This window comes from Ursus americanus, chromosome 17, assembly GCF_024610735.1.
Source record: "Ursus americanus isolate L20-20 chromosome 17, mUrsAme1.1.p, whole genome shotgun sequence".
In the NCBI taxonomy this organism is placed as follows: domain Eukaryota; kingdom Metazoa; phylum Chordata; class Mammalia; order Carnivora; family Ursidae; genus Ursus; species Ursus americanus.
In genome coordinates this window covers 25,803,085-25,828,328 of record NC_142143.1, presented here as the reverse complement: position 1 = coordinate 25,828,328, position 25,244 = coordinate 25,803,085, and the positions used below count along the sequence as shown (strand labels likewise).

The 25,244-nt window shown below is 41.2% G+C and overlaps 1 long non-coding RNA gene across 1 annotated transcript in view; it reads left to right on the top strand.

Moving 5' to 3' along the window:
- The first annotated feature begins 3,440 nt into the window (after positions 1-3,440).
- LOC123780673 (uncharacterized) overlaps positions 3,441-25,244 on the top strand; it is a 145,018-nt gene continuing 123,214 nt past the window's right edge. Inside the window, exon 1 of the long non-coding RNA XR_006776480.2 lies at positions 3,441-3,692. This is a non-coding gene — a long non-coding RNA (uncharacterized LOC123780673). The remainder of the gene's footprint in view (positions 3,693-25,244) is intronic.

The following is a 25,244-nucleotide window of genomic DNA, read 5'->3' as shown; positions in this document are numbered from 1 at the left end:
TATGCTGTTTTACAGTTGGCTTCTTTTATTTAACATATAGCTATCTTTCCATGTCATTAAAGATTTTTCTGTACCAGGGATTTTCATTGTCCTTTGTGTTTGGAGCACACTTTCAAGTCCTATCATTTTCGGCAGCATGTTTGAAGGAATTTAAAAAACTCTAGCTACTGAATGTAAGAATGTCTTTCGCTGTCACAACATCTGCCGTGATCCCACTGTTTGCCTGATCCCCCTTTAGAGCCATGTCATTGCTTGCGGAGAGCTTTCTGCTGCTCCTACTACCGTACACGCATATCCTGAATTTCCCATAAACACTCTGGGCTTAATCTGAGCTTTTTATTCATTCCTCACAGCAGGAAGCCCTCTCCACTGCTCTGTGCGACCCACTCAGCTCCGTGTTCCATTGGTACAAGCGCGTGTGTTCTGGTGGCTGAGCGAGAATTGGTGTGTGTGGCTGCTGTTCTCCACTGTCCCGTGTGGCGGTGGCATACTGTGCGTGCATAGACACGCGTCATCACTTGTTAACCACTTTCCTATTCCATGAGAGGCATCTTTAGGTGGTTTTTGCTCTGTCACTTTTATAAGCAGTGATGTGATGCAAGGGAGTTCCTTGTTAAATGTTTACATTCAGCAGAAGTTCCAGTGAGCTGGATCCCTCTTTTGTTTAGCTCCAGACATATTTAAATTTTATTATCAATTAGTTTTATTACATAGCAAACCACCCCAACATGTGTTAATGTAAAACACATTAAAATGTAGCTCACAGTTCTGGGAGCCGGTTGGACTGTTCCGATGCGGGTCAGTGCGGTGAACGTCCGCCGGACTCCGGCATCTGTGGTCAGCCAGCTGGCTGGCTGAGGCATGATGATCCGGGCTGGCCTCGCTTGCATGCCTGGCACGTGGCGTGCTGTTGCCTGCAACGACAGAGGTGTCTCGGTCACACGTCTCTACTCGTAAAGTTTGCCCTGCCTTCTTCACTTGGCGCTGGTGGCCAGAGTCCTGTGGGCAGCAAGAGGCAAACTCCAGTGGGCAAGCACTTTTCAAGCCTCTGTTTTCCTCCCTTTTGCTAATATTCTGTGGGCTGAAGCGAATCCTAAAGCCAGCCCGGAGTCAATGTGGGAGGGCTCTATCGAACAGCACTGGGAGAGGGAGGGCAATAATTTAGGTACATTTTTTGCAACCTATTACAGCCAATATTTTTAAATTGAGATTTCTGGGTCCTTTGTTTTCTGGGAAAAACAAAGTTTGGCTACTCTGGATCCCCCTTGTCACGTTGCAGTAATGGGCAGGCCCCTTGCAGAGCGCCACCCTCCTTACCTTCGACAGAATGTACACTTCTCACCCAGCTCCTCTGCCTGCTGTGTCACCTGCTCAGCCCCCACAGACATTTACACCTACGGCCTCTGGGCATACATCCGGGAAGATTCTTAGGATACACTTAGGATTGCACATATTTTTAAAAACGACTTTGACTTTCTAAAACTTTAAAAAAATTATTTTAAAAACTATTTTTGCTTGAGCAGAATATAATGGGTTGGTTTTAAATGCCAGTTAATTCCCCCAAACTTCAGTGGTCCCTGCGGAAGTTCTTGCCTGGGGTGCATGCACCCGCACCCGCACACACACCCCCCACCACACCCCCCCACACACGTACACACACACACACGCAACTGAGGCAGTAGAATGAGTCTGTCTTCATCCCTTTCTCTTAAGAATTCCCTAGAAGTGGTAGTTCTGAAAGGAGACGCCCCTCATTCAGTTATTCAGGAAACATTTACTGAGAAGCTACTATAAGCCAGTCGCTCTGCTAGGTGGGGAAGCACAAAGATGACCAGTAAATACACAGTCCTCCAGGAGCTCACTGTTTGGCCGATGAGACCAATGTGGATTGGATCTCTAATCACAGCATGCTACAGTGAGGTCCATAAAGTTTCTAACAGTGTCAGGTACAGAAAAATGTTTTGCTCAATTGTTGAGCTGAATTATTTTAGCTATCAGGGTTTTTCTTATATTCTTCACCCTCCCAGGCCCCTAAGAAGTGTGAAGGTCAGAATCACCTTTTCCTGTTGTGATTTGCAGTATGGAAATAGAAAGTGCATGGTCCTTCAATGCTTTTTACCAGGACTCTGAAAATAAGGAATATGAACTGGTAAGCCAATTCAGAGCATTTTCAGAATTGGGATGGAATTCTGATCTAACATGTACGTGACTGTCATTAAATGAATCCCTACAAGCATTGAGCTTCTGACTTGTGTAAGCTATCAGAGATACAAAGGTAAATAAGACATAGATCCTGCCCTGTAGGATCTAAGCCTGTTGGGGAGACACACCTAACAGCCAGCAATTATGATACTGTTTGGCCAGCACAGAGGAGGGAGCAAGTAAGTTGGCCACAGAGGAGGTAGCACTTCAACTGGGCTTTTGTAAGTTCTGCCCAAGTTAGTATGTTGGTCCCTTTGGGGGACACTAATGCATATGGACACCAGAATTCCACTTAATTTATTTATTTGATATCCAGTTTGACAAATAGCACTTCTTGCCATGGGTCTACAGGATACTTTCCTGGTGCTGTCTCAAAGGAACTTAGAAATAAAGGGAATCTTATTTATAGACTAAGTGGCCAATATCATCCAGTTCTGTACATTGAGACAACAAGACATTGAGAAAGGTGTGGTTTATTTATCCCCAGTAGAAGTGGATCAGGCTTCAGATTTTAGATATCAGGCATATTTGGGGGTTCTTTGTGCCATTCCTAGCCCTTAGTTCTTCCTCTGAAAGACCCACAGATTAAAATTAGATGTTGCTGGCATACAGGGAATGTTTTTAATGTAATAACTGCCTGTTTACTTCTTAGAATCATAAACAGAACTTAGAAGAACAGGGATGTCTATCTTGTTGGCATTTACTATTTTTGTAGGAAAATTAAAGTCTCACAAAGACACAGTTCAGTAAGCCAATTAAGCCTTGTTTGTTAAAATTATGTAAAATACATGGCAATGATTCTGAAAGCTATTATTAATTCAAAACATAGGCCATGAAATCCAGGTTTGAGTACTTAAGAAGAAAAAAATAGAACCAACGTCTTGATAATATTTATATGTATTCATTTCATTTTCACATTCTGTCTCTGGCCAGTGCTGTTTTTAGTGTCAGATTACATTCCTAATGGAGAATATTTGTGGAACATATTTGCTATCGTCTGAATGCTTGTGTTTCCCCTCCACCCCCATTTATACATTGAAATTCTAACCCCCAAAGTTGAGGGTCTCAGGAGATGGGGCCTTTGGGAGGTGATTAGATCATCAGAGTGGCACCCTCATGAAGAGACCCCACGGAGCTTCCTAGCTCCTTCCTCTGAGTGAGGATACAGTGAGAAAACCCCAGCTCTGAGCCAGAAGAGGTCCTAGAACATGACCATGTGGTGCCTCGCTCTTGCGGAATTGTGAGCAGTAAGTTTTGTTGTTTATAAGCTACCCAATCTGTAGTGTTGTGTTACAGCAGCACAGACTGCGACACTATAAAATGGATTAGATCAAATAATTATTATTCTTTCTTTTGGTGGATATAACCTCCTTCTTGTCAGCTTCTAGGAGATGGATGACTTAATCAGGACTTTGCTGATACCACAGTCTCGAGCATGACTTCTTGGCTCATTGCTGATCCCAGGAAAAGACTGAGTGCCTACAAATGAAGTAAGTCAGTCCATTCATAGACTAGTGGTGAACTTAGTGCCTCTGGCTGTCATGGCCAAGGATGAGGGGGATCTGTCTAGGGAATAGTTCTTTGAAGGCTCAGACTATCTGTAATAGGTGGTGGTTCTAATGCATTTGGGGGGGCATACATCCCTTTTAAGAATGTGGAAAGCCAGTCGAATCTGCAGGAAGAATGCAGGCTTCTTTGTGGAATCATTCTTTTAAAAAATGTACATGTGTACACACATACGCACACAAAACTTGGCATTTAATTTTTAGGAGATTCCCACTACACCTGAATCCAGTTCGCTCATCCCAAGAACCCTAAGTCTGTAGGGTCCCTGGCATCAGACTTTATCAGCATCTAGGCCTGACCAGACACTTTATGGTTTTGTAGAGTATTTGGAAGATTTGTGTCCAACAGAATGAAGCGAAATGTTTCTGTTGGATCTCACTAGCATGTAATTCCCGGTATGAAGGGCTAACCATGGTATTGGAAGAAAGTTGAAACCATCTGTCTAAACCCTGATCTTTATAAGCTGGTCACAGATCTTCTGTCCTATGGGAAGGCAGGCAGGTGGTTCTCCTGGACCCACCTCTTGGAAGGGTAAGAGCTTGCAGACATGCAATGTATGACGATCTCTAGCTTCTAGGAGCTTTCTGCCTTCACCCCATCTCTAAAGAACCAGGGATCCTAGACAGGAAAGGACTGAGACTTTTCTGTCTAGCACATTGGGAATAATTGATTTCAGGGGGAGGTTATATAGAATCTCATCTACTTCATATACTGGGAAATTATTTCTGACAATATCTTTTTGTCCAGCCATCTGCTTGAATCAAGTTTCTGCCAGCCTCTGGAAGAAGTAATTATTCCCTGCTCGGAAACTGAACTCCGTGCTGGCTTTCTGCTGAGGGAGTGGACCCTTTGGTTGTGTTTTCTATTGTCAAGAGTTCTTTTGTCACTTATTATTGTCAGCTGCTGATTTTCCAACAAACACTATCTTTGAGGCTAAAAATAAACCCTCCCAACACAAGTCCTCTCTTTATGATAGTGTGAAAGACAAAATAGAGCAGTCAATTGTGGTATAATTTTATTCAGGCTATTGCAGTAGAGGGAACATTTATTAATGAGAAATGTCTCAAAGAAAAGGAGGGAGGCCTGAGTTTTATAGAGGCAAGTGAACAAGGGACTCATCCACAAGTCTTACAGGAATCATGAGGAAGGATAGAGGTGGGTCTTACCTCAGAATATGGGAAGGCTGGGTTCTCCTTTGTGTTTGTTAGCTATTTCTTGGAACACAAAAGGGTGGGGGGATTTCTCAACCTTCAGTGCTTTCAGGGAGCGCAGAGTTCAGACAAAGTTCAACATTGTCAAAAGTTACATCTTTTTAACTTTCAAGAGCCTAAAGCAAATTTGGAAGAAAAAAATTGTTTTTGTAAGGTTTCGGTGTGAGGTAAAATCAGAATTCTGGCATCTTGACTGCCTGTTCTATAAAAGACACTCAAACTATCTCATTTAACTTGGGTAAAGAAGAATGAATGGCCTGCATGACCAAAGCTTAGCAAAAGGAAAGGAAACAAAGCTGTTATGACTTCCCCAGAGACATAGAGAACCCGTGGAACAATTTTCAATTTGCACCAGTCATGGGAACTCTGTACTTAGAAAAAATTCGTTCCACATATATGTTTTGAGCACCTGCTGTATGCCAGGCATGGGTATAGGTGCTGGGCATACGGCAGTCAGTGTACCAGTCCAAAACTTCTCGCCTCGTGGAGCTCCTGCTACAGAGAAAAAGAATGCACAAAGAGCCAGAGCCAGAGGAGGGAGCTGTGTAGTTTTTAAAAAGGTTGGCCAGAGAAGGTTTCCATAAGAAGGTGACAGGAGTAAAGACTTGAGGAAGTGAGGGAGGGAGACATGCTGAGGCCTGAGGGAATCTTTTGGGTAGAGGAAAGAGCAAAATGTGAAGGCCTGAGATGGGAACTTGCCAAACGTTTTCAAGGAATAGCAAGGAGGCCAGAGTGGCTAGAGTGCAGTGGGCAAGAGGGCAAGTAGTTGGGGCTAAGGCCAGAGAGTCGTGGGAAGCAGAGGATAGTCTGATGGGCCATTGTAATGACATTGGCTTTCACTCAGGGTAACATGGGAAGCCACTGGTTGGCTTTTCAGCAGAGGCATGACATCATCTAATTTATATTTTCAAAGGATTATTCTAGCTGACATTTTAAGAGAGCTGAAGGGAAACAGTAAAGAGGCTACCGCACCATTCTCGAGAAAATGGGGGCTCGGATCAAAATGGTCATGGTGAAGTGTAGTGAATGTGTGATATGCTGCTCAGCTTCCCTTCAGGAATGAAAGATTGATTCCTCCAGCAGCTGGGAGGTCCCCAGCTAATAGCCTTTGGCTGTCAACCCTCTTCAAAAATTGCCTCCTCTAAAGAAAGCCGTTTTGCCCGATGGCATTCCCCCTTCCCAGGGCAGCCTGCATCCGGCGACCTGTCAGTCAGGGGTATAAAGGCCTGGTGTCTCGCCTCAATTCAAGACAATTCCGAAGGGCTGTCCCAGCTCAGAGCTCCTTGTGGAGGCCGTGCTGGCCTTCGTTGTGACCGAATCACAGCCCCACTTTTCCTTCTGCCCAAGCCTGTTTGCTTCCGTCCTCAGGCCTTGTTGATCCCAGGAGCACTCCTGGATAACCATCCTGCCCGCTTAGCTCCATCTCGGAATCAGCCTCCAGGAGGACACAACCTGAGATGGAGAGAGGGGAGCACTGGGCAGAAATATATTCTGATTATATTTTGAAGGTAGAGGGAAGTGGATTTGCTAATGGATTGGATGTGATGTTAAAAGTAAAAAAATCAATGATGAAACACCGAAATTTTTGTCCCAAACAGAAGGAGGGAATCACTATTAACTGATACGAGAAAGACCATGGGAAAGGCAGGGGTTTGGGGGTTAGTGAGGAAGGTAGGAAATATAATTGAAATAAAAATAAACTCCTAAGATTCATGTATGTAAAAGGTCAAATTCCATTTCCAGGAGGACATTCTTAACTTTGACTTTGAATACTCCCAACATTATACAGTTTTAGATAGAATCTGTTGTAGATGTTTCATTTAATTTGAGGAATGTGAGAGCAATTAAACATAAAAAATGCAAATACATACTTTGAACCATTACACAATGGTTGCTAATTCATAGAGACAGAGAGAGTTGAAGTAGTTTTATGAAGGAGCAAAGCCAGCCATTGGCACATTCACCAGGATTTGTATCAAGAAGTTGTGGTGGTGGTTGTTTTTTTATAAGGCCCTTAAAATTCATTACACGGTAACAGGCTCCTATGAGAAGTTGAAAAGAAGCAAAACTGCGTACAAACTGTATATATCACACACCCAGACAATAATACCAAGGCAACACGGTAGTAATCACAATGTACGGAGAGAGCTCTGAGAAAATTTACAGTAGAAAGAAAGTCTACTGTAGAGCACAGTAGGTAGAACGTGAATCTGGAGCTGGGTTTGACAGAGTGTAGAGTAAGTAGAAAGGCTAGGGAAGGGTGTTTCTAGGGGAAGGAGGAATGTGAGAGAAGGCCCAGAAGTGAGGATGGGTAAGACAGAGACTGAGAATAGTAGTGATGTGTCTGCCTCCCAAGAAGATTACCTCAACTGGGTAAAGTGGGGCAAGTCAGCTAACTTTTAAAACCAGGCAAGGAGTTTGGAGTTCTCCTTTCAATTACCAAGGGAACAGAAGAAATTTTCTCAAAACTTTTAAGGTGCCAACACACATTGCGAATCTCCAAAATGGAGATGGGTGGTATTTCCCAAACTTATTTGACGTTGGAAGCTTTTTTCCATGATACCACCTGGTACCATCTTTGGAAAGATGTGTTCTACAGGCACATGGAAGCAGACGACACTCAAACATGGAGTGTGCCGGGAAAACTAGTGGCTCAAAGCTGCCAAAAGTAACCAAGATTTTTAAAGGACATGGACAGTATCTTGGGTGATGTACCAACAGCATTAATTTATTCTCATCCTCTCACAGTTCATCCTCACTGTTTGCAGCACATTATGGGCCACTTGGAAAGAGATTCGTGGTTCTCCGGGACTTCTTTTCCTGCCTTAGTGATTGATAAGTCTGTCCCATTTTTTAATCATACGATCCTTGTATTCTTGCAAGATACCTTCCTGGCTTGCTGTCACTACATTTAGTTCAGGCAGTAGGCTGTGCTGCTGGATCTTCAGCACGCAGTGGGCACTCTCTCTGGTCATTGTCAGATGCCAGGTGGCACCTGTAAGACAAGCAGGAAGGAACTGCTCTTGCCCCATAACAGCAGCCCCAAGCCAGAAGGCTCTGTCTATAGCCCCAGGCCTTCCCGGTCTGTCCCCACTCTTGCCAGGACTTTCTGTGTGTTTGCTCTCTTCCCATTTGGGTTCTCATTTGCTTCCTCTGGTGCCTCTCACTGCAAGCCACTTAGAAATTGAACTTGACTTTTTCTTCTCTTCCTTCTATTTTTCAAAAATAGCTGAAAATAGCTTGGGTTTGTTGTTGTTTTGTTTTGTTTTTGTTTCTAATGGAGCCTCCAGAGTAGTTCCCAGCTGGGGTGGGGGGTGGTACCATATCCCCCCAGCCCTTTACCATGTGACATTTGAAACTGTTTGGAGGCATTTGGGGGGAGGGGGGCTTGTCCCCAGGCATGGGGGGTACTGTTGCTGTGTCATGGGTAGGGGCTGCGTGTAGTGTGGGAGGTCGCCCTACATGATGTGGAGCTGCCTTGCCCAAAGTGCCAGGGATGTCCCCAGTGGGAGCCACTGTACGCTTCCCAAACTGCAGTCATTTGAGTGCCACTCGGATAATTTTCAGTATCGAATGTACCACCTGTGCCATTCTTAGTTTGAATATTTTTTCTTTGAATTAACTCACTTAAAAAAATCTTTCAGCAATAGTATGTTTGAAGTCATGGGTCAATTTTACAGTACACATAGAAATAAATACCTGATACCTCATATGAAGTCTTCTTCATTAGTAACACACACATGAAGTTTGGGGAGTACCGGGCGCTTCTTATACCCTGTTGGGTGCTTGATGGGAGCATTCGCCCTACGCTTGTTCTCTCTTCTGAACTATGAAGATTTAAGCAAGTGCAGCTGAAGCACTCCTTAGAACAGGCCTTATAAGGGCAAGGGCCAGGTGCCGTGGTTGATGTCCCATAAAGATCATTCATTTTATATAAAGAAAAAAGTCTGTTCCACTGGCAACGACAGCATTCTTGACCCAGTCTCAGGGAATGAATGAAAACATGAACAAATGAATGTATGCTTACCCATCACCACTAGACAAACCACGAGGCACTGTAAAGGTTACTGCCACTGAGTAAAACAAAGTCCTGTGCACATGTTTCTTGGGCAAGTTCCGTAACTTCTCTTCTTCAGGTTCATTACCGCTGAAACGGGGCTAATAGTACCAACCTCACAGCACTGACATGAGGCGTCACTGAGACATATTTGTGAAGTGCCTAGAACAGTGTCACGCATAGAATAAATGTTACAGAAATATTCGAAGACGAATGAATGATGTCTGTCTTATATTTAGGTTTTCAATATTTGTGGAAAGAGGGAATCAAGAAATGCTGGGTGGAAATGTTCCTGCACTCCATATCCTTGCTGCCGAGCGTGCTGGGGTTCCCAGGGGCAGTCAGAGCTACCGAAGCAGAGCATCCCAGGCTCCAGTGAGGGGTCCTGCTGCAGTCCTCAGCATGGGGTTTTGGGGGTTGATGAGGTAACCCAGCCTGAAGCGCCCTTTCCCTCCACCTCATTATGGGCTGCACGGAAGCTGTGTCCTGGAATTTACTTCAGGCGATGCTAGAACGTATCCAATTAACTAAATTCCTGCTCTGTCTCAACGGACTCATTCCACAGGGACACCGTATTCACCTGCACTGAGCCCAGAGGTGGGAGGGGAGAAAAAAGGAGAGGAATCAGTGCGCTGAGAGAGCTTCTGTGATGAACCAGGTGCAGGGAAAGTGATCTTGTGTTTTGTGTCGTTTTGTCCAGGATTTTAGCCTTACTTCCCTTATTTTACAGGTCAGAAACCTGGTGCTCCAGGCAGTTAACTAGCACGGCCAACGTCATTCACTATAATACATAGCGCTGCCAACATTTGAACTCAGGCCCACCTGAGTTGTTCGTTTTTTTTAATAAACCCCCGAGGTACAGCCAAGGGCCCGGAATGGCCATTCGGCTTCACACTAAAATGTTTCCAGCCCACCTGCTGGATCTTTGGTGGCAGCACCTTTCTCCCGTCATTAGAACGGAGATTAAGTGAACGATGTTCATGAAATAGGCGTGCTTTAACAGCTCCCCCTGTGCCAGCCGTCAAGTCATGTGAGATAGCAGCAGAGGGAGGTTGCAGCTACTGCCCGTGGGATTTCATCAAAAGCCAAGATAATCCTGGCTGAGACAGTCTGCAGGCAGGGCATGGCTCGGGTGTGAATAGAGCATTTGTCTCATTGGCGGAAGGAAAAGGACTCTATTCATAACCTTCTCCTGATAGCCTTTTACACGAGAAAGTGTAGGAAAAGCCAGATTCTCTGCAAGAAGGGGCCTGTTCCTGTTCTCTGAGCATGGGGATTCCACATTCCATTCCTGGCAATCCTGATTTTAGATAAATGGTTTACATTTTCTTTCTCCCACAATTATGGGGGCAGCACTAAGAAGTTGTCTTAGTATCCGAGTGTACTGGGGAGCAGTCTGACTTGATCTAGTTAAATGGAATCCGAGCTCCTTGACTTCACTAAAGAATCTCTTTGCTCTCTGTCTTCATCCCAAAGCCTTCCTTCTGTCTCTAGGGAGTAGACTCCAAAACTGTTTCCAAAGTGAAATGTCATGAGTCTACTCTATCCTCTGCGGAGTAATCCTCCTGCCCTTTATAGCTGACTGTGACACATCCGGCCTTCCAAGCAGCTTACCTGGTTAAATGACCCACAGGATTGGGAAGTGACCTATCATCTGAATTTGTTAATTCCAACAAAGATTGTGTGAAGTTGATATTGGTCAATCTCAAGTTTGGGCTCCATGTAATGACCTGAGGCATTCCCTTCCTGGCCCTGCTGACCGTGAGCTAAACAGATCTCCAACCATGGTGGCTTCCCTTGCTGTGCAGGGCTCACTCAGGCAATAATGACCCCAATATTCAAGACTTGTGCTAAGTGCTTCAGGCACAAACCCACATGTATGCGTCTTCACTGCTCCAGTCTCCAGACATGGTTGGCATTCATAAGAACCTCTTCCCTCCCATGTCCAGGCTGTTGGCATCCTACCTCAAGGCTCCATGTTTTCCTCTTTTTCAGGCTCTACATCTCACATGCCACCTCAAACTTTCCTGCTCTTACCTGGTTCTTTCACTCATTTGCTCACTCGCTCACTCACTCATTCATTCAACAAACATTTTTTTGTGGTACCTACCAACATGCCAAGCACTGGTGAGGGATATCATAGTGAACTAAATAAGCATACATCCTGTCCTCGTGGAGCTTACAATCTAGTGAAGAGTTATAGGCTACAACAAATGATAAGAAGGAAAAGATCAGTGAGCTATGGGAGCATACTGAAAGGAGGCCCACTCTCACCTGGGGGTCACAGGGTTCCCCACTCTCTGCCTCAGTACCTTAGGCCTGGTCCTGGAGTTCCCTCATCAGTTAGAATTCCATTTTGATGGCTCAGTTGGACCATTTATTTTGCTTTCGAGTTCTTTTCTCCAAGATGCCACCTCTCGGTAATGCCCCTTTATTCTATGAACCACAGCCAAAGATGACAGAGTGAAGGCTATCAAAGATTATTTTACAAATGTTAGTCAGCGACTATGGAAATGGGGAGAAAGAGGTTGACATGAGACACAACATCTTGTAACCTGGAAACATTACTGTAAGTCGATGTGCCAGTTCTAGAGCACTGGTAATGAGGTGCCATTTCTCGTGTCCTGGCCCTTCACCAAACTTGGGCAATACATTACTGTTCCAGTCTCTACATCCAAGACCCCAATATTCTAAGAGGTGGTGTCGTATAATATTATTTCATTTGCCTCTAGTTTGCCTAGGACTTAGTTTAAGAGTGTTGTTTCATTTGTTCACTCATTCAAAAAAAGTATTTAAGCCAATGGGTCAGGTGCTATGCAAGGCAGTGGAGGGAGCTGTGGTGACAAGACATGAACAGCATCCTGCTCAGTGAAGCTCATGTCCATTGTCCAAATAAATGAACACATCAGGATATCAGTGGGAGCTGCCATACTAAAGGGGCGTCATGCTGAGGTCAACTCACATGGCCCAGACTTTACAAAAGCCACAGTCCACCCTGCCAGCATAGGGTATTGGCAAGAACTTCCAGAACTTTCCATCTGCTCTTCAGTCACTTATTTCATTTTTACTTTCATTGAGGTAATGTGATCCTATAAAAGAGTCAAATATTCTTACATAACTGAGTACAAAGAACATCCCTTGACCATCCACTTCCCTCATTTAAAAGTCCACCAGGGAAACCACTTCAATTTATTTAGCTGTTTCATTTTGGATTTACCATATCTCTTAATAGCTGCTATCCCTTGATTTTTTTATGACAATTATATTGAGATATAATTCATGTGCCATAAAATTCACCCTTTCAAATGATTGTACAATTCATTGATTTTTTTAGTATATTCACAGAGTTATGCCACCATCACCACTATGTAATTATAGAAATTTTCAATACCCCAAAAGAAACACCAAACATATTAGCAGTCACTCCCCATTCCCTCTGCCCCCAGTCTTGAAAACCAGTAATCTACCTACTTTCTCTATGGATTTGCCTATTATGGACATTTCATGTAATGGAATCATGCAGTAGGTGGCCTTTGTGTCTGGCTTCTTTCACTTAGAGTAATGTTTTCAGAGGTCATCCATGTTGTAGTGTATGCCAGTAATTCATTCCTTTTCGTAGTTGAGTGATATTCCATTGTATGGATATGCCATTTTTTGTTTATCCATTCAATAGTTGATGGACATTTGGATTGTTTCTGTTTTTTGGCTCTTTTGCTGTTTATGGCTATTATGCTACAAACATCTGTGTACAAGTTTTGTGTGGACATGTTTTTAATTCCTTGGGCATATGCCTAAGAGTGAAATTGCTGAGCCACTGATTTTTCAAGCTTTGGGTGTTATCTACTGGCTTCTTACTGTGGAGTCACTATGGAGACATCTTACCTTCCATTACTACCTCTCCCCCACATACACACTTCCTATCCTTCATTCTCCTAATGTTTATGGCATAGTTTTGATTGGATTGATATTAATATGATAATATAAATGTTGAAATACAATTACTTTTCCTTAAGGAACTTTTGGTTTTACCTGGAGTTATTTGTCTTGTTTGTTTATTTTCTATGTATTTATCAATTCATCTTTAAACTCTCCCTCAGGAGTTTCATCTCCTCTCGAATATTCATATGCATTAGGCATTCTATCAATTTCATCATTCTAGGTTTCTCTCAGAGTCTTCTGACTTGCTCCAGTCTAAACTAGTTGTTCTCTAGACCTGTAGCATATCTGTTGTCCTGAGATTTCCCTTCAACAACACATAGGGGATTTCTTTCACCTCTCTCTTGTGTTGGGTTTCTTTTGTCCTAGATCCCATATATTTCTCTCTCTTGTTTCACTCCCCTATTTTCGTGGGATAGCTCCTCCAGTTGCATCCTGAAAACATTGCATTGTGAGTATGTTATTTCAGAACTTGCCTATCTGAAAAGGCTTTATATTATTTAATTATTGCTAATTTTATTTTTCTCAATTTTAATTTTTGCTAGTTTCACTTGGTATAAAATTCTATAAAATTCATTTTTCTGCAGAATTTTTTCTAGCTTCCACAGTTGCAATTGAAAAGATCCAAGCCATTCTGATTATTAGTAAAAAACTAACCAGTTTTTTACTCTCTAGAAGCTTTTAGAATTTTCTTTTTGACTCCAGTATTCTTAAATTTTAAAAAATGATATATTTTGACTAATATATCTTACTCATTTTGCTGGACACTTAATGGGCTCCTTTTATCTGATAATAGCATTCAGTTCTAAGAATTTTTCTTGAATTATTTCTTTAGTGATTTTATTTCCTCCATTTTCGTATTGTTTTTTTCTTTTTCTATGACTCATATTATTTGGATATTGAACTTCCTGATTTGGTCCTTAAATGTTCTGATCTTTTCTCTCCTGTTTTCTGTCATTTTGTTATCCTTTGGAAGGTTTTGTCAAATTTTCCTTCCAACCTTTTTATTTTATTTTTTAAATTGAAAATTTTTTTTTAATTTTATTTTTTAGAAAGAGAGACAGAAAGAGTGAAAGAGTGTGTGGGAGGGCAGGGGGAGAGGGAGAGAGAGAATCTTAAGCAGGCTCCATGCCCAGTGTGGAGCCTGTTGAGCAGGGCTCGATCTCACAGCCCTGAGATCATGACCTGAGCCAAAATCAAGAGTCTGACACTTAACCAACTGAGCCACCCAGGTGCCCAAATTTTTCTTCCAAACTTTTCATTGCATTCTTAGTTTATGCTGTATTTTTAAATTTCTAGGACTTTTTTTGTTTTATGAATGCACCTTTTAAAACATCATTCTGTTGCTTCATGTTTTTAATATATCCTTTTAGCTCTCTAATAGGTTTCATCTTATTACTTAATTTCTGTTTTCTCCAAATTAATTTAGTATCTTTGTTTTTAATCTCTATCTTTCATGTTTGAGGCTTACTTCAAATGTCTGGGTATCCTTGGCTATTCATTTACATTTAAACTTGGGCTACTAAAAAGCTTAGGGACAGCTCTGTATTGCGGGTGGGGCTTGAAGACCACAGATCACATGTAAAGAGATCAGGCTGGTCTGTTTAACCGGATAACCCTAGTGTCAGTATCTTTAGATCTTTCCTTTGGCTTGTCAGATGTTTTTTGGAGAATTGTCTTATATCCTGCACAGTATTATGGAAACCAATTGATGGAAGAGGGCTAGGAGCTATAGGAGAGTGTCTTAATATTTAGTATTTAACACTTTTGTTTTCAAATTGTTGCATCTCTCAACTGTGCCATGTGTCCCCCATCTCAGAGAACTGTTTTACTCTCTCCAGGGCATAAACCCCATTTTCTGCTGAGGTAGAAAGAGAGTGAGTCACCTGGTTGCACAAAGTAAGGAAGAAGATTTTTGTTGGGGGGAGGGGTGTGTCTAGCCCTTAGATTTCTCTCCTCCCCTTCGTTCACAAATTACAAACTCCTATTGCTTCTAATTCTTGATACTTTGGGGTTCTGTATTGGAAAAAGGGCTACTATTTAGCTTGCTCACTTAGGAATTAGTTTTCCTGGGTCTGTTAGGTAGGTTATCTTTCCTCCTGTTTTTTAACCTGCCGTGTTTTCTAGCTATCATTTCCCCACCAGTTCTCTTTTTCTCTTGGATTTATATCTTTTTAAGAAATACCTTTATGTCAGTTAGTGGGAGCCCAGAAAAAGTACAGGAAAATGTATCTGTTTAGTTTTCTAACTTTAAAGAGATTTTCTAACTTTAAAGAGTCTTTCCTTTATATATATTTTATTGAGAAAATGCCGTAGTATGTAATTTGCTCTTTTACTGATTACTTTTTAAAGGTAAGGAAGACAAGGAAGCTAGAGCAGTAATTTTGGAAGCATATTAAAGCATTTCTTACTGACAAAGTTGACAAAATTGTTGCAGGTTAAAATGAAATTGCAGTGACCTTAGTTCACAAAGACAAAGCTATTTTAAATTTTGAAGAGTGAAGTAAATTGTGAAAGTAAATGAGGGAATGTGAAAGGAATGAGGTCAATTGTGAATATTCATGGTGGAACAGCACTGGGGGATAAAGCTCTAGACCAGGTTGAACTGGGAATGATATTTTACAGGTATAGTAAATTATAGAAGAATCCAAATTGTTTTTGATGGAGAGCCCAAAAGACAGCACTGATTGTCCTATTCAAAGGAAAGGCCAGACTGAGACATGATGTTGGAAAATTGGATGGGACAACAGCTCAGGATCAAGATTGAGAACAGCAAAAGAGGGCTGGATACTTCACATTTTATGAAATGCCATATGCATCATTAATGCTTATGGGAAAGATTTAAAAGATTAATAATATCCAATGTTGTTAAAAAGTTGTGAAGAAATAAGCATTCTCATATACTGTTGGAGAGTATATATTGATATGGCCTTTATTGGAGAGTAGTTGGTGATTATATGTTAAAATTTTAAATGTTTATTTACTTTGATTTATCAATTCCACTCCTAGGATAATGATTCTGTAGGAAAGACCGAAAAATTAATGTATAAAGATGTTTATTACATCATTGCTTGAATAGAGAAAACTAGAAACAACCAAAATGCACAATAGAAGATTGTTTAAATTCATAATGTTGCACACCTGCATAGAACTCCTGTGCTTCATTCTTCATAAAGAGTAGCATTAAAAAGAAAGTAATTTAGTATTTTTCAAAGAACATTGAAAGAGGCCTAACTCATAACTCATAGTTCCATTTAAGTTTATATGTCAGGTAAAATAAGGTAAATTAATATATATTGACACATAACAATATCTAAAATATGTTATTCAGTTTAAAAAGTGTTATAAAATAGAATATATAGCATGATCTACACTATGTTTGAAATATTATGAAGGCTTCCAGCTTCTAATGGCAGAGTAGTTTGGATCAGACTAAACTTCTCACTGATAATAATTATAAACTCTGCTTATAGATCTACTTCAGGGCACTAGAGAAGGACCACAAACAGACACAAACTGGAGGAGATACAATCCATATTTAACTGGCTCTCCCCGTCCCCCTCAGACATTGAGCAATCTGCAGGACACAGATTTATTGGACTAAAGAGTTAGAGGCCAGAGTACAGGGCTGCCAGAGCAACTGCAAATGAAAGGGGGAAGGGAAGTCCCGGAAGGTTAGGAGTAATAGTGGGGGAGCCCCCAGATCTATGTACAAAATCTTCTCAAAATCTTGGCTAACTCTTCAACTGCAAATGCCCAGGGCAAGACTCCAAGGAGCATAGTAGAAAACAACAGCTGGACGGTTGAAAGAACTGAGCAGAGATCTCATCAGCTGCCTGGTGCTGGGGAGACAGGAGTTTGAAGTTAAAGCCTATGAAATTAGAGGTGCTTGAGAAACATCTCTTGCATTCCTATGGTATACCAGAAGCATTATGTTTCTGGACCACATCCTAGGACTATGAGCTATATCCTAAGACTAAGGGGGGAAAAAAAAGGTATAATTCATTTAATAAAACCTAGAAATAAGCCTGCAAAAGATTAAGTTTATCCACAAGAAATTTAGCTGCTTTCTGAAATAAAACCCAAGGAAGATAACAGAATTTAGAGTTTCCACAATGTATCATTTACAATGTCCAGTATATAATAAAAATTACCAGACACAGAAAGAAGCAGAAAAATATGCCCCATAATAAATAAAGAGACCCCCCAAAAAAAACAGAAAACAAAAGGAGACCCACAGATAACACAGTTGTTGGAATTAGCATGTAAGTATTTTAAAGTTACTATTATAGATATGTTAAAGAATTTACAGCAAAAAAAAAAAAATAGACATAATTTGTGAACACATGGGGATTTCAGCAAAGGTATGAAAATGCTGAAAAAAATGAACCATATGGAAATCATAAAACTGAAATGTACATTATCTAAAATTAAAAAATACAATAACTGAAAATTACTGGATGGGATTAGCATCAGTTTAAATATGACGGAAGAAAAGATCAGGAAACTTGAAGAAAAGTCAACAAAAATCACCAAACAGAAGGGGAAAAAATTGAAACAAAACAAAACAAACCCCACCAGAGCCTCGGAAGGAGAGGAGAGAATTAATGGGGCAAAAAATATTTAAGGAAGATTTGGCTGAAATTTTTCTAAGAAGCTCAGTAAACCCCAAGAAGAAAAAAACAGAAAGAAATACTGGGGCGCCTGGGTGGGTCAGTCGTTAAGCGTCTGCCTTCGGCTCAGGGCATGATCCCAGCGTTCTGGGATCGAGCCCCACATCAGGCTCATTTGCTGGGAGCCTGCTTCTTCCTCTCCCACTCCCCCTGCTTGTGTTGCCTCTCTCGCTGGCTGTCTCTCTCCATCAAATAAATAAATAAATAATCTTTAAAAAAAAAAAGAAAGAAAGAAATACATATCAAGGCACATTATTGTTAAATGGCTAAAAACTGAGGATAAAGAAAAATATCTTTAAAAGAGCCAGATAAAAGACACATCATATATAAGAGAATAAAGATAAGAAAGACAGATGATGGTTCACCAGCAATGATGAATGGGGTGGGCATGGAGGCAGGACTTCCTAGACCCTCTCTCCATGAAAACAATTTAACTTGTGAAAATACCTTTTTAAATAAATCATTCCAAGTCTCTGGGAATTGCCCCAAGGGCAAAAAGCATACAGCAAATAAAGAAATATTTATTCAAGAAAATCTACTAAATCTTGGCAAGAACAGCAAGAGTCTGTGGCACTTGAGCCACCACGGCTTCACGGCTTCGTTACCCCTCCTCTCCCCAGACCTGCGTATGGAAGCTTTAGTGTGGGCATGTGCAGCTAAGATGGGAGGGCTCCCTCTTCCCTGAGCTTCCAGTCTGGGGCTCTGGTTTCACCCTTGGAGGAGCAGACTGCTGACTTTTTAAAAATCCTCCCCAGCCCCCATGCTTCTAGAGTTCTATTCCAGGTGGGCATGGTGGAGAGAACCATGCTTCCTCCACCCAGACCCCCACTGATAGAATGACATTCTGCCCCAGCTGCATTGGATCTTGATCGGCATGTTGTTTTTCCTGCCATATGCGTTTGTCAAAATTCATTAAGCTGTAACAATTAAGATTTGTGTATTACTGTATCAAGTTCTACCTCATTTTTTTTAATTAGAAGGGAAAAAATCATTGGCATTGCACCGAATTTGTCGATTTACCTGAAGAAATTTGAATTTTACACTATTGAATCTTTCTAGTCAAGAAAGAGGTATTCTGTGCAGATACTGCTAGCGGCCTCCGTGTACCCACTCTCCCCTTCCTCCTTTGAAACAGAGCTCTGATTTTCACCTCAGCCTACATTGCCATAAAGAATAAAAGACTACATTTCCAGCTTCTCTTGCCCTAACTATGAGCATGTGACAAAATCCTGGCTAATGAGATATAAGTAGAAGTGTTGAATGGGATCCTAGGATCCTCTTTAAAAGATGTTACCTCAATTGTGAATGCCCATTTGCCCTTGCTACTGTCTGGAATGTGGAAATGACGGGTGGAATTCCAGCAACCCTTTTGGGCTATCGGATGACTTGAGGAAGGTCATTCAGGCCCAAAGATGACAGAACAGAAAGTTAGGGATGACAGAACAGAACACTGTTCCTTCTATACCAGTCCTACACTACCTATTAGGCTTATTTTATGTGAGAAACAACCTCTTTTGTTCAAGCTACTATTGCTTTGAGTTTTCCTATTGTATACAAACAAATTTGATACGAATCTTCCTATTTATTTTTAAGGCTTCTTATGTGAAATATGTATGTATGTATGTATGTACTTATCTGAAAGTCATTTTTGTTCGTGAAATATATGCCTCTTAAACTTCATTTAACTTTAAATTGCACCACTGATAGCCTTTCTTGTTCTTCCAATCATATATGTATGGTAAAACTTTCTGAGTGGAGGGAAAGTAATTCTAACTATCTAGCAGCTAATGGTTTTTCAACTGAAGAAATGACTTTAACTTAGTTGTAACTGAAGTATTCCAGAAAGCTTTTTACTTCCAGTGTGGTGTGTATTCTGAATCCTTGCACATGCAAAATGTCTTTATTTTGCCCACTCACTTAAAAGCTAGTACAGCTGGTAGATTCAAAATCCTATTTCTTCAAAGTATGTAGATACTTCATTGTTGTCCAATATTCAGTAATAGAAGTGAAATGTTTATTACCAGTCTAACTCTATGTCCTTACAGTGAACTCTTTCCATCCTACCCCACCACTGAATGCTAAGGATTTTCTCTTTAATTTTTGAATTCAGAAATATTGGTGGAGGGGGCGCCTGGGTAGCACAGCGGTTAAGCGTCTGCCTTTGGGTAGCACAGCGGTTAAGCGTCTGCCTTCGGCTCAGGGCGTGATCCTGGCGTTATGGGATCAAGCCCCACATCAGGCTACTCCACTATGAGCCTGCTTCTTCCTCTCCCACTCCCCCTGCTTGTGTTCCCTCTCTCGCTGGCTGTCTCTATCTCTGTCAAATAAATAAATAAAATCTTTAAAAAAAAAAAAAGAAATATTGGTGGAATATATCTATGTACCTCTTCTTTCAGTATTCTTGCTGATATGGCAGGACCACTATTGTTGGTTTTTTCAATTTAACCCAAAGAACTTGAGTGCTTATTTAGCCTGGAGAGTATTTTTCTATTAATAGCTTCCTGTCATCCTATCTATGATGTCTTAAATTCCTATTGAACAGATTTTCCCCCCTTTGGATTTTCTGTATTTTTTTCCTCTGCATTTTTTTTCCATAAAGGAAAAAATGCTTTATATTCTGGGGAAAATACCTTGCTTTGATCTTCCAAATCACTAGTTCTCTTTTCAGTTTATCCATTCTGTAATTCATCCCTGACATTCAGTTTTATGATTTATTAATCCAATTTTTAATTTTTTAGATGCCTCTATTTTTCTCTAATTGCTGATTTTCTATGGTAGCTTACTCTTACTTTATGATGTAGTATCTATTGTATCTCAGACACTAAATAAAATATTTTCACAGTTCTCTTTGGCTTCCTGCATTTGCTCTTTGCTCAGAGGTCAGTTCGCTACTGATTCAGTTTCTAGGCCTTGAGTTTGGTCCAAAAGTCTGGTGATTCTGGGTTGCTCATTTTCATATACAAATTGATCAATATTGATAACTGGTATCATTTCCTGGGCAATTGTCTAGCTTACCTTCCAACATCCCTTGCTAGGCCTGCCCTCCATATGTGATGACTGACGGTGGCAGATGTTCTGTGCTCTAAGGTTAATGGGCAGGGGCGATAGGCCAGCAGGTTGGTGGTACTTCTCAAATAAGCGAGTAGGGAAAGTTACCCCCCTTGGGCACCTCAGGAGATTTCACTCCTATTCCAGGTTGCCTCTCCTTAATTAACAGTTCAGTAACTTGTACACCATGCACTTCTCTTCTCTCTGGCCCTGATCCTCATTCTATGAGTTCCTATGTCTGGTCCTTTACTTTACTCAGAGACCCGGGGCAGATACCATAATTAGCTTTTCTCTGTGCACACTGGGGGACAAGTCCTAGTCAAGCATCCTACAATACACTTCTGTCCTCTCCTGCTGACCTTGAACTTACTTTTGTCTTAGGAAAGCCACAAGGTCATATTAACAGTCACTTTGAATACCTGCTCTGTGCCAGGAGCGATACAAAGCAGAGAGGACACAGTAATGAATGAGACTGATTATTACTTGTCTTGAGGAAGCTTACAGTCTAGAGGATTACTCACCCAGCAGCCCCCTTCTTCAGTTGTGTTTCTCAGCTCTCTGGTATTTTTGTTAGTCTGCTACCACCCAGAAATTCTTCAGTTTCTACTCAGCCAGCATTTTCTAGGGAATGCCTAGCACTTAGTCTTATTTTATGTATCCTATTTTACTGGGATTTGGGAGGAAGGAGAAGTAGCCGTGTTGGCTCAGTCCACCATCCTAAACTAATCACCTTTTTTTCCCCAAAGATTTTATTTATTTATTTGACAAAAAGAAAGGGGGGGGGAGTGTTCGCTCACAAGCAGGGTGAGTGGCAGGCAAGGGAGAGGGAGAAGCAGGCTTCTCGCTGAGCAGGGAGCCTGATATGGGGCTTGATCCCAGGATCCCGGGATCATGACCCAAGCCAAAGGCAGAGGCTCAACCAACTGAGCCACCCAGGTACCCCATGACCACCTTTCTTTTCTTCAAGTGGAGGAGGGATGGATGGCTAGGTGAGTTCAGATACTCTATGACCTAGGAGCAAAATAGATAGTTTCCATATTCCACAGGAAGGCTTTGAATAGAGTTATTCTTTCACTGGCTCTGGGTCTGGCACTGGGGTCTCTGGAGATTGGGAGAAGAAGTTACAGAGTTCTTATCAAATTCTAATGTTAGGGAGCAAGCCTAGGGATGATACTGTCCAATTTGACATCTTGATCTTTCATTCTGCTTCTTCTAATATCCTTTATGATCACCTCAACAACTGTGACTTTAAAAATATGGTAGAGAATGTGGCACTTTCAGAGCATAAGAACAGAAGAGCCTCTGATTCCCACACGATCCCTCATCCATCCCTGACCATCCTTCTCCCAAGCTATGCTTTGAAAGAAGTTTTTACGAATACTCTACAAATTTTGTTTCACCCTCTGATACCTGGAGACCAACCAGGCACTTGGAATCTTTAGGTCTCCTTTGGAACCCAGAAGATCTCCTTATGCCTTTCCATTGCTCCTTAGCTTTTATAGAAAATTCTATTTTCAGAGTCAGTGTTGATTCTAGTTGACCTCTGTTGATAAGTCTCCTCTCCCTTACTGGTTTCAGTAGATTTGTTTTTGTTAGAACCAAACTGAGTAATAGGCTGCCTTCCCAGAAATAAGGACAAGCACCCCACTAGGTGACTTGTTTAGCCACCCCTAGGCAAACACTACATTGAATATTTAGCAATTTCTGTTTTGAAGCTGGGGGAAGGGGGAAAGGGCCCAAGGAGACTAACTCGCAGTTCCAAGAAAGTATAAACACTATTCATGCGCTTTTCTTTAGATGATTATCATTTTAACCAATCGCTGCTTGGCCAGCATCTGATACCTCTTACCACATGGAGGTGACAAAGTCAATCCGTTGGCCTGTCTGCCCCAAAGCAACAGAGATCTTGTCTTCTGGTGATGATTTAATGAAGCCCAAGTCATCTTGCAAAGAGGAAGTGGAAAAGGATTCAAACAGCACATTTTTGGCAGCAACGATGGTTCTGTGACTATTCTCTTTTAACAGAGAAAACATCGTGGCTGATAAATATGTCAGAGCTCTTTGGAGACAGTGTCCTGTCTTATGTGTGTTTTGCAGTGCTCAAAAAAGGGGAAACTTGTCTTTTGTGGCTTCCAAGAAAAAGTGTTTTTCTCCTCTTCTTTTTGTTTGTTGCACATCTAAATCCCAGAATCATCTAGGAAGAGGAAGGGGGTGAAGACTTTAAAAAGAATTGAATCTCTCATTACTAAAGTAATATTCCACTCCACATACGCAGATGCTGGCATGTGTAGAAGAGTAGGTACTGTTTGTCTTACTGCATCATAATTTGGATGTCTGATTTAACTAGAGAAGCCTTGTATTGTAGCCAATATGTATTACATAAAGTTACCCCTGAGACTAATCCTCAGAAACTGGATAAATGGAACTGTGTGCTCTGGTAAAATGGCTCCCTAGGAGATTCTCCCAGGAAGGTAAGAGTACACTTCATCGTATACCAAAGAAGTGGTATATTACCCCCCCCACACACACACACACTCTCACCTAAATTTGCATATAGAGGTTTGACTCTTTTTAGAACTTTCTTAGATTCATCATGAATATAATGTTTATTTATACCTCTTCCTTCTGATAACTCCCCATTTTTCTTCCTAATCCATCTTAAAATAAATTGGGCATTTTTCTGAGTTAAAGATTTTGAACTTTGCAGTACCCACCTGTAAATCAACCGATCAGCTTGTGAAGACTGCTTTGTCTTTGAGGGAAGGGGAAGGAGCACACAGAAAGATGGAAGTAGATTTCCTGGGGCCTTTGGCTCAATGTTAGCTCAGTTCTGAGAATCCAGATTTAGGAGACAAACAAAATGTCAGACTGGCCTCTGTGGTTCCCCCTCCATCCTCTCACTTCTTGGAGGTCCACCCAGTCTTTGGAATTAACATCTGCCAATTTCAAGAGACTATATAATTGAGTAAAAACAGACCCAAGTGGCAACAGTAGGGGACCTGGAATTAATCCATCTTTGGGGCCAAAATATTTAGCCTAGTAAGTATAATTCGATAAATACTGGATATAATTTAATTAGGAATATGGATAAAGAAGGGAAAAAATAAAGTTCTCCATTGTGAAGAAGGGATTAACTCTATGGTACACACTGGAACTAAAAGCATGAGGCCAAATTTGGAGACGGAGTGGAAACCCGTGTTTAAGTTCAAGAGATTTCTTAGACTTGTCTTTTGCTTCCACACAGACTTATTTGGAGATCTTAACTGTCTATGAAATCTAGTATAGATTGTTACATTTGGTTTCTACAGAAAAACATTCAGACTTTTCACTTTTGCCATTTAAAGTATGAATGTTAGGGACACCTGGGTGGCTCAGTTGGTTAAGCATCCAACTCTTGATTTTGGTTCAGGCCATGGGTGTAGAGCCTGCTTAAGATTCCCTCTCTCCCTCTCTCTATCCTCCCCCCTCTAAAATAAAATAAAATAAAATAAAATAAAATAAAATAAAATAAATGTTATTTAGCCTTAATGGAGAAGGAAATTCTGCCCCTTATGACAACATGGATGGACCTGGAGGACGTGATGCTAAGCAAAATAAGCCAGATACAGAAGGACAAATACTGCTGATTCCACTTAAGGCATCTAAAGTAGTCAAATTCATAGAAATAGAGAATATAATAGTGGTTGGCAGGGGCCAGAGGGAGGGGGAAATGAGGAGTTGTTATTCAATGGGTATAAAGTCTCAGTTATGGTAGATGAATCAATTCTAGGGATCTGCTGTCTTTATAGTATTGTGCACTTCAAAATCTATTAGGAGAGTAGATCTCATGGTAAGTGTTCTTACCGTAAAAACAAACAAACAACAACAACAAAGGGACAGAAGACAACTTTGGGAGGTGTGTTGGATATGTCTAGGACCTTGACTGTGGTGATGGTATCGTGTGTTTCCATAGGTCCAAACTCATCAAAATGTACACATTAAATATGTGCACTTCTTTGTATAGCAATTATATTTCAATAAAGCTGTTAAAAATTGATACTTGAGGGGGCTCAGTTGGCTGGGCATCCCACTCTTGTTTTCAGCTCAGGTCATGATCTTGGGTTCCTGGGGTCAAGCCCCGCATTGGGCTCTGTACTCAGTGGGGAATCTGCTTGAGATTCTCTCCCTCTCCCTCTGCTCTTCCCTCTGCTCATGCTCTCTCTTTCTTTCTAAAGTAAATAAATAAATCTTTTTTTTTAATTGATACTTGAGCAAAAAAATAAATAAAATATGTGGTATGACTATAAACTAAATATAAAACTAAATTTCCTCCCATTCTTTATTCAGAAAACATTTACTGAGAGCCTACTGTATGCCAGATACTATGCTAGGCACCAAGGATTCAGAGACAAGTAAGAAATGTTCATCCCTCGTCTTAAGGAGCCAGAGAAATTCAGACAAACATTCATAAAAGGATAATGAAATATAATGGGTGCTACTTGCCATGGGGCATGGGGGCAGAAAGAGAAGAGGAGGGGAAAGTTCTAGAAAGGAATCACAGAGGCCTCTCCA